Here is a 7,867-nt window from a genome sequence, read left to right as displayed (position 1 = left end):
GGCTCAGGGATTAAACTCAGGTTGTCAGACTTAGTGGTAAGCACCTTTACTAACTAAGCATTTCTTCTGGTCTGGATTTTTAAAAATAGATTTTGTTTCCTACAGTTCCTACCAGTACCTAGAACAGTGTCCCAAGGACATGGTGGGTGGTAAAGGCAAGTTGAGACAGTCAGATTTAGCAATATAACATCAATGTAATGCATAGTTCAATTTCAGATAAACAACAAATGATTTTTAGTAGGAATATATCCTATGTGGTATTTTATTTTAAACATGCAAAACCTTTCAATTCATTCCTAACATAAATTCTTGTTGTTTTGGGCACAACAGTGCCCCAGGCAGTGTAGAACTACTGGAATGGACTAAGTTGGTTCCGAGTTTGGGGTAACCATGGTAAACAGTTCTTAGTGACTACAGGACAGAGATGGCAGAATCAGGAACCAAGCATGAAGAGTGAACGTTTGTCTTTGTCAGGGAACAGCAGACAACAAGCTTTTACAGCCAGAGTTTCTAATTAGGGACAACCTTCTAATTGTGGTTACTTACAAATTTTCAAAAATAGGGCTTTTCACATTTTTTTAATATTTTTATTTTCCTTAAAATATGTGAAACTCTTTATTTCCAAAAGGTGTGCAGAAAGGGGATGGGGATCTGGTGTCCCTTTGTGACTCCTGCATCCGCTATTGCTTGCTTCAGACACTGACTATCTCCAACTTCTATTCTTGCTATCCCTGGAGGAGGAGAAGACAGAATAAGGAATGATGGTTCTTTCTGAGCTCAAAAGGGCTGATAAACCATGCTACATGTTTTGATGTTGTTATATATGAATCAATGAGGTGTTTCATAAACTAGGTAAGTGACAGTCCCTTATGTCCTTTGGAATGTAACTCTGGTGGTGGTCTTAGGAAGAATAGGCAGGACTATAGAGAGACTGGAATTGTGTTCAGAACACAGCAGTAGTTTTCAGGACAAAGATACAGTAAGGATGTTAGGGAGGACATAAACTAGAAGACAGTGCAAGTAAGTATGGTCCTTCCCCCTGTGAAGAGTCTAGAACCTTCTAGAATCTAGAGCCCTGGATTCTACTCATGATCCAGTGTGACCTTGTGGTTTAAAATGAAGACTGTGGTAGGTTTAAGAAATGAAACAACAGCATGGGGTTTCCCCCATTTATTCTCCATTATTTATTTATGGTAGTGCATGAGGAAGGAGGCAACAGATGGATGTAAAAATAGACATGACCCTGCATTTGCCCTGCTAACTCTTCTCAACTTAGGGTAATCTTAGGGTAATGGAGCTATTCCCCTGCCCTGTGTGTCTAACTGACCCATACACCCCCTCCCCCTTGCTAGAGACTGGGGGCAGATGCATTTGCAATGGAAGAGGTGAACTCACTGTTGAGGGGATAGAGTAAGGGCATTGCATCATTCACCCCCATCAGGAAAAAGCACAGGGAGGTGTTTTCTTCTTCATAATAAGATTGACGCAGATCCCCTTCCTGGCCTGAACATTTCAGGAACCAATAGTTGCTGTCAGAATGGAGAGCTCACTCTTCTTAATTAGCACTAATGCAGCCGAGGTTGTTTTCTTAGTCTGACCAAAGGGAATAGTAATTAACATGGTGGGAGAGACAGACGGAGAGTTCAAGGCCAGCATGTGTGCCCCTGACCCTGGGGTCACTAGGGAAGGGGGACCAAAGAGACAATAGCCCAGCTCCCGCAGGTCTGGACAAAGCCTGCCTCCAGTTCTCAACCCCAGCCCACAGTGACCTTCCCATTAATGAGAAATTCTGTCCTTCTCCTTCTGGGAAGGGACTGTCTTATTAGGCCTCCCAAGTGTGTGTGTGTGTGTGTGTGTGTGTGTGTGTGTGTGTGTGTGTGTGTGTGTGTGTGTTCTTAGGAATATTTTGTTCTCCCTCTTAATTCACAAAGCATGCCAAGTGCCTGCCATCTTGGTGGTAGGGAGTGGCTCCTGTTGGGGTTGGTGAATGCTGTGTGGGGACCTCAACAAACAGAGCTCATCCTTATTCTTCCTATAGTGGTCATTTTACTCCCAAGATCCCCCAGCATCCTGGAGCTAGGAACTGAGTGGGCCCTTTGCAAACTGCAAATAAACATCCTAGAGGGAGCAGGTGGCAGGAGACCAGATGCTTCTGTGGGCACCAGGCAGGAGGATGGGTAGGTCCACCCCACAGGGCAGGAAGGGAAACCAGAGAAGGTAACACATCACCTGCCAGAGAATCCTAACAGACGGAGGGAACAGGAGCCCTTGGAATGGTGGCAACTGGGATCCACAGGACTGTGCCATGTTCTAAGGAAGACCTCACCACTCACAAATGACAGGGGGGCATACAAAAGAACCAGTGAGTAGAAATCCATGGACTTGTGAGTCTCTCCTGTCCTGAGATGTCCATGTTCCCAGGGAGGAACTTGGTCCTTTTAGATTCTGCACTCCACTTCTCTCAAGCTTTACTCTCTTCTTTTCTTTAATTAAATGCCACTGCCTGGCTCCTTCAGGTCAGCAGCAATGCCACCAGCATCAGCCATGAATCATAGCCAGGGTGACATTTAAAAAATGGCACCGTCAGGGCAGCAAGTGTGGGCCAGACACCCAGGCGCAGTTGCTGGACCCCGTAAATTACACTAAAAGTGTAATCAGAATAATCAGCACACTGACATCTTTATGCATGCAGACAGAGCTGGGAAAGGAGCTGCCTGGGACTGCTCTCAGCTGTCACTCACTGCTTGCTCTCTGAGGATGAGGGAGAATGGCCACGGTGTAGCTTCTGAGTCCTCAACAATCTATTTTCTCTGGGCTGTCATTTAAGTACATCTTAACAGTGTCTTGATTTGGGGTAGCTCATGCAATAGGTCCAGTCATCTTCGCCTTGCAAGCATCTCACATGTATGAGAATCCTCACTCACATAGGTCCACATGAATGGTTCCTCCTTGCTCTCTTGTATTCACACTGTGTACCTGTAAACACTCACATTCTTAGGTGTTCCTGGCTGCCAAACCATGTCAAAACCTTTCACCATGAGTGTGCTTTGCATAATTCCCACCTACATCTTTCCTAGTCCCCCATTCATAGGATTTTCAAAGGTCAAACAGAACAGCCACTGCCTGGCCTGAACTTTCCACATCCTTTGTCCTCCATTTTTATTTGGCACCTTTAAATTTTTTTTTTCTCCAACAGTTCCACATTCTTGCTTATTGCTCGAGTTTACAAACAAGCAAGCAAATTCTCCTGAAGCTCTGCCCCTCCCTGCTGTGGAAGATCAGGACTGCTCTTGGCTGCATATATGCATAAAATGCAGTTTCCTATAATTAATTGGCCCCACCAGGTCAAATGCACAAAGAGCCCATTTGTCACCAGTGAACTCTGACCATCATAGTCAGTCTGCCCAGGAAAGTGGGTGAGTCCCCCAAGCACATCAGCTGGCATAAGCCAGTTAGTAGCTGCTGAGGTATGGCCAATCAGAGCATAAGGGATCATGAATACTGGAAGGAAGCAGGGGATGGCAAACAAAAGGAAGAGAAGTAAAATGGAGGGTCACTGTGGGTGCATGGACAGTAGAACCAAAGGTCTTATGTGTAAGGAAGGTGGACTATTGAAGACCTATATGTGCCAAGAAGAATGAGCTGTGGCCCCTGAATCTGGTGCTAGAGATTACTGATGCTTTCCCAAGTGCCACGGTCAATTTTGCTCTAAGAAGGGGCCGTTGATGGTAATCACATGCCCATTTGTCAAGTGAGTAAACAGAGACGGTTCTGTGATTTGTTGTGGCTGTGGAATAGTGACCATCCTTCATTCATTAGAAGCTCCTTGCTTGACCACGAACTGAAGCGCTCCATAAGGATGACCCACATTCTCCCTCTACTTTATCCTGCACTGGAGATAGTTCTCAGACCCTTTAACTCCTAGACAGAGAAACAGCGTTTGATTTGAATTTTGGCTTTCCTTATCCATGATTTTGGGCAAGTCAGTTTGCCTCTAGAACCCTGGAATTCATCTATAAAGTGGGCTTGCTGCCTTAGAATTAGAATTAAGCAAGATTATGAAATATGGGCATATTGGTTAGCATGCATTAAGCAATTAATACATGTTAACTGTATTAGTGCATTAGGTTCAATCCTAGCTGGGCTTCTTGCACCCTCTAGTAGTCTCAGCATGAGTGAGCATTCTGAACCACAGTGGGCAGTGTTGAGTTCAAGAGACCAAATGCCCTGTTGGGGCAATTCCCAGGTACGTACTTCCCCTTCTCCCGTACATCCTCCTACCACCAATCCTGCCCCTACCTGCGCTACAGTTATTTCTACAGCCAGCTACCTGCTCAATCAGTACTTTCTGTCTTAGACTTTGTGGCACAAGACGAGAGGAAGCAGAGGTGACAGTCTTCTAGGGTCCTTTGGCTCCAGATGAGACCACCAGCCAGAGGCATCCCGCTTGAAGGATCTTTAGCTAAGAAGTTCAACCCAGTCAGTGATTTCAGGACAGGGAGAGTCCCGTAGAATCACATAAAGTTCTCTGACAAAGTAGAGATATCACTAGGGTGATAGTTTCCATTGGTTCTGACATTAAAAATTAGTTAGTTACCTTTTCTTCTAATATCAAGCTGCCTTAGTGGCTCTCATTACAATTCTGTGTTCAAAACTGTTGGGACCACCCTGTCTCTGAATAGTTATGTGAGAGGTACAGGCAGAGCTAAGTACAAGCTGCTAGATCTCTTAGTCAGCATCCTATTGCTGTGAAGAGACACTATGACTGTGGCAACTCTTATAAAGGAAAACATTTAATTTTGCAGGCAGCATAGCACTGTTGGTAGAGCTTTGGCCATACTGAACACTTGACACCCCTGACCTCACATAGTTACTCAATAAGGATACCAAGTGGGCATTACTTGCTCTGATCACAAATGAGGAAGCCAAGGCATTGAGCATGGCCAGTGAGTGATACGTAAAGAGCTTGAAGCCATTTTGTTGGTTAGGATGCTTTAATGGTGAGACTTATATAACTATATCCTAAACTGGCTTAAAGAGGAAGGGATCGCTTTAGCTGGCCTTTCAGTATAGTTATTCCTAGAGTGTGCTCTCATATGGGTGGACTCAATTGCTCATTGACATCATCAAGGACATGGACTTTTTCATCTCTCCTAAAAACTCTGTCCTCAATGTAGTGGCTTGTACCTTCATCTCATGTATCCTTAAGATTACAGCATGGGTGAATTCCAGACATCACACTGTGACTTAATGTTGCCTGATGCTTAAAGAGAAAAAGAGAAAGAAAATCTGTTTAATAACTTGGTACAGGCATGTGATATGTTTTGATCAAATATACCCTCCATTAATCCCTCCTTCATCCAGGCTGGGACTTTGGCTGGATTGTATATATGTAATAATAGCCATAGTGAGTTCATGGGTACAGCTGCCTGGATGTGTCCATAAAACACTGTTTTATTATAGTCATTTACTAACCCTGGCTCTTAAAACCTCTCTGCCATTTCTTTTGTGGCAGAACCATGAGTCTTGGGGTTGTGGTAAAGATGTCTCATTTAGGACTAAGTACTGTGCAATCTTATCCTCTGCACATTAACCCATTGTGAGTCTCTGTTTTAATCACCATCTTCTGGGTGGGGGGCTTCTTTGATGAGGGTTGAAAGATGTACTAAACTGTGAGTCTATATCCAGAACCTGGAATCACCCTAGATGCCCCTCAACTGAAGACTAGATAAAGAAAATGCGGTACATTTACACAATGGAGTACTACTCAGTGAGGGGAAAATCTTGACATTCACAGGTAAATGGATGGAACTAGAAGAAATATTCTTGAGTGAGGTAACCCAGTCACAAAAAGACAAACACAGTATGTACTCACTCATTAATGGATTTTAGACATAGAGCAAAGGATCACTAGCCTACAATCCACACTGCCAGAGAAGTTGAAAACTAACAGGACCCTAAGAGTGGCATACATGGTCCCCCAAAGAAGGGGAAATGGAAAAGATCTCCCAAGATAATTGGGAGCATGGGGGAGGGGAGAGGGAGTTATGAGGAAGAGGAGGGGAGAGATGGGCATAAGGGAGCAGGAAAATTGAGTCAGAAAGAATAGAGGAGAGCGAGAAAAGAGACAACTAGATTACTACAATAGAGGGAGCCAGTATAGGTTTAAAGAGAAATATGGCACTAGGGAAATGTCCAGAAACCTACAAAGATGACCCTGACTAACTAAGCAATAGTGGAGAGGCTACCTTAAATGTCCTTTCCTAATAATGAGATTGATGACTACCTCATATGCCATCCGAGAGCCTTCATCTAGCAGCTAACAGAAGCAGAGGCAGACACCCACAGATGAACACTAAGCCAAACTCCTGGTTTCCAGTTGCAGAGAGGGAGAAGTGATGAGCAAAGGGGGTCATGACCAGGCTAGGGAAACCCACAGAAATAGCTGACCTGAACAAGGGGAGCTCATGAACTCAACCCCAGACTGACAGCTGGGAAACCAGCATAGGACTGTGAAAGCTATCCAGTAGAGATGAGACTTCCAGGTCATCACCATCTTGATTTATCTATGTTCCAAGACTCAAGTATGAGTGTCTTCAGCCATGGAGTCTCACCATCAAGTTCTGAAAGGTGACAGTGTTGGTAATAGCCCATAACATTTAGGTGTGAAATTCCACTGACCAGCAGCTTCAAAAGAGGTAACCCATTTCTGACACTGGACATGTTATTATTTCTCAGTTTATTGAATGGAAATGCTTTTCCTAGAAGCCCTACCTCCTTTGAAACCTCATGACTGGATCTAAACCAATACCTGATGAGTGTCAAAGTCAGCAGCCCATAAAGCACTGTGTGGTGGAGGATAGAGACAGGGAACAGCGGAAAAGAAAAGAAAAGGGAAAAAAAAAGTCTGTAAGACAGGAAGATCAACACTGTCAGCCACAGCCATGGTTTCAACACCAAGGAAAAATTAGCCTTCTGCCTGTAATTGTGCCTACCCGCCTACCTGGCATTCAGCATTTCAATACCCAGTACTGCCGGAACTGTGAATTATTTTTCCCTCATGACCCATGATGAACAAAGTGTTGTGGACTAGGTTGTATCCCAAATTTCTGTTTCTAACCTCCTGTTATCCAGAATGTGTGTGTACTGGGAGAGGAAATCTTTATGGAGGCAATCACACTAAAGTGGGCCATAGGGTCAGTAAGATGGCTCAGTGGGTAAGGGCACTTACACTATACCTGACAACGTGAGATTGACCCCCAGACACACATGTTGGAAGGACAGAACTGACTCCTGCATGTTGTCCTCTGACCTTCATGTGCACCTCCTCAGAGTGCACACAGACACACAAAACAAGTAAGTAGGAACAATGAGGTCATTATGGTGGGTTCTGATCCAATTTTACTAGCATCCTATAAGAGCAGAGAAGGGCCTGGCATTGGAGGTCCGTTATGTTGAGTGCATCAGAAGCTGATGCAGGATTACAAGTTCAAGACCAGCCTGGGAAGCTTAGTAAGACCCTGTCCTGAAACAGACAAAAAATAAAAAGTAGCTAGGAGCTGGGTAAGGCTCATGAGATGCCATCCTCCCACCTGAGGATCTTAGGCAGTGGAAAGCTGCTGGAGTGGCTCATGGCAAACTATTGCCTGTTTGATTTCAATGAAGAAATGTCTGGAAGGCAGCAAGTGTTACCATGAGTCACTGTGAGATCTTGTGAGCTCTGAGAGAGTGCTCTGACAGGAAAAACTTGGCATGGTTTAATTTTGGGGCTTTTCTAAAGTTCTCCGGAATATCATTTGGGATAAGACCAGGTTATATTTCTCAGAGAGGGAGGGAGGGAAGTAGGAAGGGGAGAGAGAGAGAAAGA

Source organism: Phodopus roborovskii, unplaced genomic scaffold, assembly GCF_943737965.1.
Source record: "Phodopus roborovskii unplaced genomic scaffold, PHOROB, whole genome shotgun sequence".
NCBI classification, from domain to species: Eukaryota; Metazoa; Chordata; class Mammalia; order Rodentia; family Cricetidae; genus Phodopus; species Phodopus roborovskii.
The sequence above is the reverse complement of the archived record's forward strand: the minus strand, read 5'-3'. Positions refer to the sequence as shown.